The sequence below is a fragment of the Echinops telfairi genome, unplaced genomic scaffold (assembly GCF_000313985.2).
Source record: "Echinops telfairi isolate 266 unplaced genomic scaffold, ASM31398v2 ScPeMD7_60;HRSCAF=208, whole genome shotgun sequence".
Lineage (NCBI taxonomy): Eukaryota > Metazoa > Chordata > Mammalia > Afrosoricida > Tenrecidae > Echinops > Echinops telfairi.
The window spans coordinates 31,478,603-31,491,040 of NW_022103958.1; the positions used below are offsets into that span (position 1 = coordinate 31,478,603).

Below are 12,438 nucleotides of genomic sequence, written 5' to 3' on the forward strand. Positions count from 1 at the left end.
TCTGTCGTATAGGGTGGCTGTTGCGCTCTGTCGTATAGGGTGGCTGTTGTGCTCTGTCGTATAGGGTGGCTGTTGTGCTCTGTCGTATAGGGCGGCTGAGAGGCAGAATCCACTCGATGGCAGGGAGTTGTAGATTTCTGAGCTTTTCATTATATGAGATAATAAGTAAACCTTTGTTATCTAAACTAGTTGTAAACTGCTGTTTTTAGGCAAAATACACAAACCTTACCCATGAAGAACTGTGAGGCATTCCAGGAAGATCAAGGTGGCTGTTGTTCCAGAACAAATGGGGAGCTGGCAGGCTGCTGGGCACCCCTGGCAGAGGCTAGACTACACAGACTGTGGAAAGTTTTAGGAAGCCCCTGGAGTACTGGAATTCACTGAAGGGATATTTGGATTTGCTAATTGCACTGCGCATAGGTCAAGGAGGAAAAGACTTCTGCCATGTAATGAAGGCTTTGCACCTAGCTTTAACTGTTGGACCAGCTCAACCGTCTACAGCTATGGCAAGGGCAATGCAGGTGATTCAAACTTAGCAGTGTAGCCAATCAAGCAAGGCACTGCGCTCTCAAATGCCACATCCTTTCCAGGTCAGCCTTACCCTCATGTTGTGATGCCAACAGACAGGGCCATAGAGCTCATGTGGTTATAAACACGCTGTTCCCAGCGACACAAGCCAGAGAAACCACACAGAGCTACCACTACCAAGAAAGTCTGGTGCTCCCAGACCCGGGTTGATCTTTGATAACCAGGCCACTCTTATCTCCACTTGCTCTCCAGCAGGGTCCTCTGTCTTCCAAACTACATCTCAGTCCCTTCTCTCTCTTTCAAATGAAAAGATGCCAAAGTGAACAGATCATTTTCATTCATGCCAGGTTCCCTACTATTTTGCTAACCAAGACACATTCTCTGAAGCAGATTCACGTTCTCTTACATCAAAGACTTCAACATAAAATAGTCCCAAACATGAATGACCACATAATTATAGTTATTTATACACAGAACCTCAGAGCAGGGACATTTCCTCCACAAGTTACTTAACAATTTCTCACTATTTTAATGCATTCAATTGCCCTCCTGGGTCAGTGTACCCATCACTGTAAGACAATATTCAATTTTCCATGAAATTACTGTTATTGTGCCATGTGTTTTATAAAAATCATGTCAAGGCATATAATTATGCACAAGACTCCTCTCTGAGAGTAAGGGAAGTGGAGCAGGAATCCGCTGACTGGAGAGCCACTGTGAGAGATTTTTATCACGTTGGAATGATGAGAACCAGGTGCTGACTTCAGTCATGAAGATGAAGTCAGAGCCTTTTCATGGATCTTTCCAGCCGACGGTGTGTATGGAATAGACGGAGCAGCCCTCCCGGGAGCCATAGGGCTTACACACCCTGGGTTTTCCCTTGGGAAAACTGCCAGAGATAAAACAACTAACATAAATGTTGATGAGTCGCTCAGGAACACAAGTCCAAAACTTATCGAGCAAATGCCTCATAAATAAAAGACAGCCTTCAATATCCTTTATCTGTCGGCTCCAATTGGCAAAAAGGGTAGAACCCCAAAATGGGCAGCGTTCAATAATAAACACACACATACTTTGTGTGATAATAAACACATACATACATAGACAACCTGAATTATTCGGTACTTGTTATGTTCCACGGGAGTCTTACGCGGCACAAACACTTCACATGGTTGGCAGCTAACCAAAAGAGGCGAGGTCTGAGTCTGCCCAGAGACACCTCAGAAGAAAGGCCTGGTGATCTACTCCTGAAAAACCAGCCTTGGACCACCCCGTAGAGCACGATTCTGCTCATATACAAATGTGGCTCCCAGAGATTGGGAAAACATGTCATCCCTGAAGAGGGAATGCTATTAACAGCCGTTGGACAGATGAAGAGTCTGGCATTAGGGTAAAGGCTACCCTAATGGTAGAGCAGCAGAACGCCACTGAGCTAGTAAGTGGACATCCAGGATTTAAGCCCAGATCTGTCAGATTGCAAGGCATCCTTTCTACTAGTCCATGCCACTTTTCCCTTAAAGCCTACAGTTCCTGGAAAGCTTGAAGACCTTAACCTAATACTCTCTATAAGAACTTTGGTCAGGGACCACTGAAAGGAATGGTGCTAGACATCCAACAGATAATGGCTGCACCCTACACCAGTGGCACTGCTGTGATAGCCCCTTCCATCTGCAGCCACTGTCAAAATGACCACAGCCGCCTTCCCCGGAGACCTCCTCCCGTGGGCTTTGCCACCCAGTGCCTCCATGACCACTAGAGTCCCTTGGTGCTCCAGCTCCTGTCCTACTGAACAGCATTATGCCTGCCCTTGCCTGTTTCACAGGTTCATTATATGATAATTGCAGTAAACACCCTTGACATAGGTAAGGAATCCCTCCTTGTGAAGCTATGTTCTGATTGCATTGAGAACCAGAATGGAGGATCAGCTAGAAGCCTGAGCTCAGAGTCATATGGCCAGGATTAAAGCTGACACTTCATTCATTACTACCCATGCATCCTTGGGCAGGGTCCCTGCTTTGAGCCCCAATGTCCTCATCTAGAAGCTGATGGAACTTCACTAGGTCAGTCGTCACCCAAGATCTGCTACCCAGTACTTGACCATGAAGGTTCTCAGAGTTGACAAAAACATAAATGTCTTTTTATTCATTCGCACGAGTGAGAGGCACTCCATTTGAGTTATTTTTGAAGATAACTGAAAGTTACTTTTTTAAACCCTAGAAATTCACTGTCAAGTCTATTCTGACTCACAGCAGCCTTACAGAGCAGAGGCAAACTACCCCTGTGGGTTTCTGAAATTGTAAACTTCTATGGGAACACAAAGCCTCATTATTCTCCCAAGGAGCAGCTGATAGTTTTGAACCACTGGCCTTGAATTAAGGAGGCCAGCAAGTAACCCACTCTGCCACCAGGGCTCCAGGAAGACACTATAATTTGTGATCTGAACCAAACTAACCCAGACCCACTGTCATACAGTCCATTCTGACGCACAGCAACACCATTGTTATCAGTGACCTCAATTTAGAGCTTCCTTACGGATTCCAGTGCTTGCCAACACGCAGTAAATCACCCTACTGTGTTGTGAACTCGGGCAGGCAGTTAGGTGGCCCACACTTTTCAAAAAGAATATATTGGTATCAACATAATTAGTGCTATCTTCCGTTGATCATGGCTTTCAATTGGTGTCATCACTACTTCTAAATTAATGCTAATGAAGCTTCATAATTATCTATCCCAATTGTAAGAGGCTATTTGGGTAACCATAGCATATGCTATGATGCATATTCAGAACTAGGGTGTTTGGGGCCTATAGTTTTCAGCAGTTAGACTTTGAGACAAATAAGAATCAGATGACTGGTGAAACTGCAAATGGGCCCCTACTGGGCCCCTACTATATGCTATGTCTGCTGCAAGCACTAGAGTACCACTGTGAACAAGAGCCTGTCCTACGAGAACCCAACAGTGTAGGGTTATAGACAGTAAACACACAAGGACATGCCAGGTGTCGAATTAAATGTGATGGGAAGATTGTCTTGGTGAAGACTAAGGACCATCCAAGCAACTGGAAAGATGGCCTTCATGAAGACCAAGGGCCTTACGGCCTCTCTGAGGAGGCAGCATGCAAGGGAAGAGCGTAATCGTGAGAAGGAGGCAGGTTCGTGAAGATGTGTGCAAAGAGCATTGAGGCAGAGGGAACAGAACGTCATTTCTGAGGCAAGAACAAGCTCGGCACTTAGTGGATTGGATTATCGTTCCGTGAAACATATTCCTCTCGTCCTCCTCCCACTGTGGGCAGAATACACTCTCCTGCCTCACTGATTTGCGATTTTGCCCCTGACTTGGCTTTGGCCAACGGAGTGTAAGGCATGGTATGAGCAAAGGCTGGAGATATGCCTGTGCTCTAGCCTTGCCCTCTCCGGCCTACACCTTGTCATGAAAAGAGAATTCCCTGCAGAGTGACTGTACCTTCAACCTGGGCTCTAGAATGAGCATTTCATGAAGCCGACCTCCATTCAAATTACTGTGAGGTGGCACAGCTAGCCGTACTTGCTCAATAAATCTGCAGTCCTATAAAATGAGGATAAAGGCTTACCATTGTCTACCGCCGATTTAGGGGAATTTTGTTACACAGTCATAGCTGGCTGCTACAGCAGGTTCCAAGAGAGAAGACTGCTGTGAGGACAGTGAGCAAGAGATATGAGGGGTGCTATGGATGAGGGAGGCAGGAGGCCAGACAAAGTGAAATTTTATCAGAAAGGTCTTTAGTTTGGATGTCAAGTATATTGAGAAGCATTCAGAGAGTTTGATTAAGCACAAGAGTAACGTGATCTGAATTATATTGGCAGCTGTGTGGAGGACAGACTACAGAAACAACACAGAAGCCAGGAGACCAGTTAAGAGGCTGTTGTGATAGGGTCAGCAAGAAATCCCAGTACTTTGAAGTAGAGTTGTGGCCATAGAAAATTATGAGGATCAGCCGATGCAAACTATCATTTTGGAGGTCGAGAAGATGGTCTTGACTGAATTAGGAATGTAAAGACCCCCATAGCTGTCGAGTCCATTCCAACTCATAGCAACCCTACAAGACAGAGCAGAGCGGCCTGTAGGATTTCCAAGACTGTAAATCTTTACAGAAGCCATATCTTATTTTACAGACTGCCACATCTTTCCCCTGCAGAATGGCTGGTGGGTGGGCAGCTGAGCACTTAGCTGCTGCACCGACAAGACTATGTGAAAAGACAGATAAAGGAGTTCAAAAATGGCTCCCCTTCTTCAGGCAAAGAGCTAAATGCACGGGGGCTTCAAAAGGTTTGTGAAGGGAAAAAAAATCCATTATGTTTTCATTCCATCTTCCCCACAAATGGTTTGAAGGCTGTGTGTGTGTGTGTGTGTGCATGCGTGTTTCGCATCACAAGCGAAACCTAGCTCGCTTCCATCCGGTTGATTCAGAATCATAATGGCCCTACATGACAGAGAACAGCTGTCCCTTACAGCCGTTTTCAAGGCTGGGAATCTTTACAGGATCAGAGTCTAATCCTTCTACCGGGAGACAGAGTTGAACAGTGGGCCTTGCAGTCAGCAGCCCCATGGGTATTCCCGACACACCCCGCCCCCACCCCACCCACCCCACCCCGGCTCCTTTGAAAAGTGACACCGGTCTGTATAAATCAAATGCCAAAGAACACACAGTTTTCTAATGCAGGGATCCGAAACAGCAGGAATCTCTCACAGGCATTCTCCACAGTGGGATCCTAGACCTAAGAAATCCCAGGGCCAGGGCAGCCACCCAAGCGGTTGCTGTCTGTTTTGCAATCGAGCTCAGAGACCTTTAAGCGGCACCCTTCCAGACGGCAGCGTGGTGGCTTTAGGTTGGGCTGCTAGCCAAAAGGAAGCTACCAGTCGCTCCCCTCAGGAGAAAGACGAGGCTCAGTAGTCCACTCAGAAGTGGACTACCATCTCAGAAACCCACGGGGGTGGTTCTACATTGACCTCTAGGGTCACTCTGGGTCCAAATCGTCTCGGAAGCCATGAGTTCATTTGTTTGTTTGTTTGTTTGTTTGTTTTATGGAGGTCATTTTACAACTTCCTGGCTCATCTCAATCGCAACAGCACACTTCCTCTGGGAGGCCCTTCAGAGTGAGGAGAGATCACTTCCTCTCTGGGTGCCCCATGAATGGTGAGGCGGAGGAGAGGGGCAGCCATGAACCTGGCTGGCAATGACCCAGCTGAATCCCACCCAAAGTCCACCACACATCAGGCAAGCGATCGGGGCCTCATCACTTGCCCTTACCAAGGATTCAGGGAGGCGGGGCAGGGAGAGGCATCATCTACAGCAGCGGTCTTAAACCTTCCTCACGCCGCAACCCTTTCATACAGTTCTTCATGTGGTGGCGACCCCCCACACACTGTAAAATTATTTTCATTGCTACTTCATTACTGTCATCTTGTTATGAATTGGGCGACCCTTGTGAAAGGGTGGTTCGTGACCCACAGGTTGAGAACCGCTGATCTAGAAGATGACAGCCCAAGTAAAGTGCCCTTAGCATGCTCCAACCCGCCCCTCTCTACTGAGACAGAAAACGTCAATGCAGGCAGACAAGGAGCCAGGTGACTGTCTGCTGGGAACATTTAGAGAGCTACAACACGCAGCGGGAAGCAAAGAGACAGCACTCAGGTATGTTGAACACTTGGTCCCCAAGAAGCCAGCTGACAACATGGTGTGCATCCTGTCCATCCCCAAGACAGCGTGGAGGACAAGGTGACATTGACGCTCCACAAGTTCACTTTTATCCAACAGTTGTCTCCTCCGCAGGCCTCACTGGGCAGCATCAGCAGCCTCCCCGTCCCCTGTCGTATCCCCCGCCCGCCCCTGCTGGAGGCCCTGCCAGGGCTCCCCGTCCTCTCACCACTCTCCCCTGGTAGATGAGGCCTCCCTGGTGCTCCCTCCAAGGCCCTGCTGCCCAATAAGGGATGGCTGCTGTGCCGTCCAATCTAGCGTTAGTCATGTGTGACAACTGACATGATATAAAGCAACTGTGGCAACTTTGGAAATGCAAACTTGCAAGCAGCAATACAAAAGTACTCATGAAGAATGCATAATCCCTGAAAATGATGAAAACATCCCTGCTACCAAGGCATTTTTAAATACAAAACTGACTACCATATTTGTTACTCCTGTACGGCGAGAGAAGTTCACTTTCAAAACAGATAAAACTCAATATTTAGATGTGAAGGGTATGAATGACAGTCTTTTAAAAAAATTTTTTAATTTCTTAGTCATTTGGGATCCTTAAACATGGACAGCCTCTGAGCGGAAGTCCACCAGGGAACCAGGGTTGCATTATGACATGCCTGGGTGGGTCATCTACATCAGGAACAGAAGCGCTTGACCTGTCAGTCCTGCTGCCCTGATTGGGACGTCCACCACGCCCACATCCTCCTCTCTCTCCTGCCACCACGCGCTGGGCCACCAAGGTCTCTAGCTGGATGTTGTATCATTTGCTGGCTTCCCCAAATGATAGCCCCTGAGGGAATCTTCAGGACAAGCCTCTTTGCTTTTCGACTTAAGAAGAACAAATCCCTTCTTCCACGGCCCATGGCGCCTTCACTGGGTTTTCAGATATTAAATTCTACGTTTGCCCGGTCCTTATTTTGAAACAAACTCATTCAATGTCATCTCTTTTGAACCCTCTTCCTTTACCTCTTCAACGTCCTTCTCCTTATTCTCAATGTCAGCCACGGGATGGTCTGCACTTTCAGGTGTTTCCTCGGCCACATCTGATTGATCCAACTCAGTTCATTCATCACTGACAGTTCCCCAGTTGGGAGAGCCGCAACCTCCATGTTTGTCTTCCTGCTTCAGGCCCCTATAACGTGCAAAAGATCTATCACTTCCACCTTCCACAATGCCTATCAAATTCACATTTGCCATGAGAATCAAAGCTGTCTCCTCTGCGCACCAGTCCACACCCACAGCCTCCTCGTCTGCTTCCAAGACCAGACCAGCCTCGGAGAGGCCGGCCAACGATTGGCCTATCAGCTGACAATTCTGCTCCTTCACCTTTTTCTTCAAGTGGTTTTTCCAATCGTTCTTCCTGACGTGGTCTCCTTTCTGATCTCCTATCAATTATTTTCCCTGCCCGCCAAAGGTGTTCTTCTTCCAACACGCCACATTCCTTCTTTCTTAAGCGCCACGGGCAGCTGCCTCTCTTTCTTGCCCACCATGCCAGCAGTGGGTTCTTGCTATCTTTCTGGGCCTCTTTACCTGCCACATTGGAGTTGGTCTGAGCTACGGCCAGAGTGGAGTTCTTAGCCCCAGGGCCGCCAACATCACTCCCACCGGCTTCTTTTTTATTGTTCTCTGCCACCTTCGACACCTCAAAGGGATCTGATGCGTTGTCAATTAACTGCTCTAATCGCTTGGTGACCATGCAGCCAAAGCCTTCCTGTAAGTGCCCAGGCATGATGGTGGCTTAGCAGCACATTCCTCCGTGGATGGCAGTGGGGCCGTGCCACGCCCTGAGCACCTGCTTCACCTCTTCCCACAAGATCACCATTCTTGCTTTCAGCAACTGTCCCAATTGATGAGATCTCCCATTAGCTTGCCTTGCCCACCCCCACCCCTCCATCTTCTTTTTACTAGATATCATCTTCCCCACACCAAGTCATCTCCTGTCTACCCCACATCTGACTACTACCCCATAGGGTCCCCTTCTCTCCCTTTCTCCCCAACCCCTGGGAACCATCAAAGTCTGTTTTACTTGGGATGTTAACTTTTATCTTTGTTTTTTTTCTCACATGGGCCTCATACAACAGTTTTTCTTGCGTGTTTGACTGAGTAACTTCCCTCAGCATAATGTCCACCCGGGCATCGAGGTCACCAGGGTGCTGGCGTTCCATCCCGATCCCCTGTGGACGCCCAGGGCTTCACTGTGTGCACGGACCCATGTGCACTTGTCCATTCTTCCACGGATGGCATTTCGGTTGTTTCCATCATCTTGCTTTGTGCTTCATCCTTTTCCATTTGCAACAGCCGCATGGCGCTAGCGGCTGTTGTGCTGGACAGCGTAGAGCAGCGGTTCTCAACCTGTGGGTCAAGACCCCTTTGGGGGTCGCCTGATTCATAACAGACGCAAAATGACAGTGATGAAGTAGCAATGAAAATAAGTTTATGGTTGGGGAGGGCATCGCCACAACTTGAAGAACTGTATGAAAGGGCCGCAGCCTTAGGAAGGTTGAGAACTGCTGGTATAGCTCGAAGGTGCTACCATGTCTCTGCTTCCACCTCTGCTAGCAGCTTGGCTGCTTCCATGGGGGTTTCCTCCAGGAGACAGTCCGGGGGATGGGCCAAGTTCAGCACTCTGGCTACTCTGACTGGGGCTGATGTCCAAGAGCACTGCATCTCTAAGGAAGAAGTAATACGGCCCACTCCTCCCATCGCTGCCATTCTTAACTCGTCCACAAAGTTGAGCCCAGACACTCCCTCACTGCCCGTGCGCCATCACCCTGGAAAATCTGCATTATGTCCCCAACTTGTCACGGTCCCCGGTGATGAAGCCACCAGGGCACAGCGGAGACGGGAGATCACACTCAGGGCCAGAGACCACGCAGTTTTGGTTTTACTATAGAGGAATGAAGGAAAAGAACGGAAACCCTCTCTGAAAATATCACATTTTCTTTGAAAACATCACATTTTCTAAGGCGAATGCAAGAAGCAAAGTGGCCCAGATTCTGTCTGCACATCAGCTCAGCCCCTGCTCTCTCGGGACCCTGTGTCTACGCTGAAGCTCTCCAGCTGAAAGCCGCCAATGATACCCCATCATCCGACCTCCCTGTGCTCCACCAAGCCAGGAGCTCTGGCTGTCAACGCCTCGGGGTCTTGCCTATTGGCTCATTCAGGCTGTCAGCGCGGAGTGCTCCTCCGCACCCAGCTCTCCGAGAGACATTAGCATCGCTGCCCAAATCCCTCCTGCCCGCTTCTCTCCCTGAACAAAAGTCACCACCTGCCAGGCACCCTCTGCCTCGCTGGGAAGCACACATACATGCCCACACCTGCACACCCTCTCCAACCCTCTTTGAGAAAATGGGCTGTGATCTCCAAATCCTCTCTACTATATTTTCTCACATTGCACGGTATGTAATTATATACTGCCTTCCCTTGCTACTCGTTACTTCATTTGTTTAACAAATTTTATTCCAATTACACCACCACCCATCTCTCGGTTTGTCAGGTTATGGGAGCTTGTGTGTTGCTATGATGTTGGAAGCTAGGTCACCCGCATTCCCAGTACCAGAGCTTCCAGACGAAGACGCATTCCCAGTACCAGAGCTTCCAGACTAAGACAGGCCAGGAAGAAAGGTCTGGAAACCAACTTCTGAAAACGAGCCAATTAAAACCCTGTGCTAACAACACACTATTGTCCAACATGCGGTTGGGTGGGGAGGCACTCAAATCCTCAGTGGCCACAGCGATGAGCAACAATTGCGCAGGCAGCACAGGACTGGGTACCACGTTCCGCTCTGCTGGGAACCCCCAGGAATCAGAGCTGACATCACAGTGATTGACCACAGTTCCAACGACAAAAAGACCACTATCAACACCAAGACGAAACTGATCTCAGGGACCATAGACCTAGTTGAGAAAAAAATCATTAAGCAAATTCACATAGAGCAAGGGCTTCAAAAAGTTGTAGGAAAATTCTATTCCCTTTCTTCAATTTCATTTTCCCCATAGTTTTTAAAGTCCTTTTGTTGATAGAAGGAGCCCTGGTGGTAGAGTGATTCTGCATCAGGCTGCTAACCGCAAGGTCAGCAATTCAGAACCACCAGTTGCTCCACAGTAGAAAGACAAGGCTTTCTACTCCCATAAAAAGCTACAGTCTTGTGCGATCATGATGTGTTGATAGGATCAGGTATCAGGCATCAAAGAATAAAAAAAACATTAGCATTGTGAATGAGGGGGAGTGCGCGGAGTGAAGACCCAAAGCCCATCTGTAGGCAACTGGACATCCCCTTACAGAAGGGTCGTGAGGAAGAGATGAGCCAGTCAGGGTACAGTATAGCAATAATGAAACATACAACTTTCCTCTAGTTCCTAAATGCTTCTTCCCCCATCCTCCACCCCAACTATCACGATCCCAATTCTACCTTTCAAATCCAGCTAGAGCAGAGGATGTACACTGGTACAGATCAGAGCCGGAAACACAGGGAATCCAGGACAGATAAACCCCTCAGCACCAATAATGAGAGTAGTGATACCAGGAGGGGAAGGGGTAGGTGGGAGAGAAAGGGGGGACTGATCACAATGATCTACATATAACCCCCTCTCAGGGGGATGGACAACAGAAAAGTGGGTTAAGGGAGACATCGGTCCTTATAAGACATGAAAAAAATAATAATAATTTATAAATCATCAAGGGTTCATGAGGGAGGGAGAGTGGAGGAGGGAGGGGGGGGAACAAAGGGGGCAAACTGCGGAGCTGATACCAAGGGCTCAAGTAGAAAGATGTTTTGAAAATGATGATGGCAACAAATGTACAAATGTGCTTGACACAATGGATGGATATATGGATTGTGATAAGAGTTGTATGAGCCCCCAATAAAATGATTTCTTTTAAAAGCTACAGTCTTAGAAATTCACAGGGGCATTGCAGTGCTGCCCTGCCCCATAGGGTCACTATGAGTCAGAATCAAGTTGATGGCAGTGAGTGTGTAGATAGAAATTATAATTCCTAACGGTGCCAGATTAAAGCGGTGTCATTAAATATTTGACTTTTCCCACTCTCAAATAGTAGTTAGTAATTATGGCTAGCATTGATCAAACACTATACCAATCACTCATCTCTCTCCAGTAATATATTTCTCGATATTTACAACAGTCTTATGAACTTGGCGCTTCATTGTCTCCAAAAGGGAGGAGGTGAGGAAAGGGGGAAACAAAGATGAAAATTAGGAAAAAATGGGTAGCAGGGGTACGGGGCGCTAACCCACCCAAGAGAAGGGTATTGTTTATATCTCCACAGGAAAAGAGGGACCAGACTTCAGCCCAGGGCTCCAAGGTGTGAATGCAACATGCCAGCGTGGAGTAGGGAACCAGTGGAGAGGTCTGGGGGGCTCGTCCCAGTCCCAAATACTAAGTGGATGCCTCCCCCTCTCTCCAAAAGAATTTATTTAAAGGACGGCACTGAATCCGCAGCTATAGGAGAGGGACATATCTGATCAGAGCACACAGGAGCAGATGATGGGGGAGGAGGAGAGAGTGGAGCACAACCTGGCCCAACAGGCCTTGAGGACGATGACCCCAATTAGCCATTCCACAGAGAGGACCATATGGCCAACCCCACTATGAAACATGATGCCCCTCGCTGACCCATGGCCCAGCGGGGGACAGCACCAGAGACATAGTGTGGGAATTGCACCCGATCTAATCCCCCCACACCTAGGCAAAGCACTGGGGGAGTGCAGGGGAACAGCAAGGGGAGGGGAGTGGCAAGGTCCCTAGGGAATGCTGAAGGTGGACTGTGGGGCCAGGGCATGGTGCCCCAACAGACTGGACTGGAAAACACTCCTAAAGGCCAACGATCCTTGAACTAACTACAAACTTTTCTTTCTTGTTGTGTTTTAATTTGTTCATTGTCCGTGGTTTGTTGTTGTTGTTGTTTTGTTGTATATTGTTGCTTGGTTTTGCTCTGTCTTGTTTTTGTGCATGTTATTGTCTCCGCAGGTCTGCCTAAATAAGATAGGCTGAATGAACAATCTGGAGGAGAAAACAACAGGACCGACAGTTCCTGGGGGACATGGGAGAGGGGGAGGTGGATGGGAAAGTAAGTGGTGTTAACAAACCCAGGGACAAGGGAACAACAAGTGATCCAAATTGGTGGTGAGGTAGGTATGGGAGGCCTGGTAGGGCATGAT

At 48.2% G+C, this 12,438-nt stretch overlaps 1 protein-coding gene across 2 annotated transcripts in view; it reads right to left on the reverse strand.

Annotated features, from left to right (window-relative positions):
• The window catches only part of NELL1 (neural EGFL like 1), a 1,001,735-nt gene that overhangs the window by 942,973 nt on the left and 46,324 nt on the right, over positions 1–12,438 (reverse strand). The window lies entirely within an intron of this gene.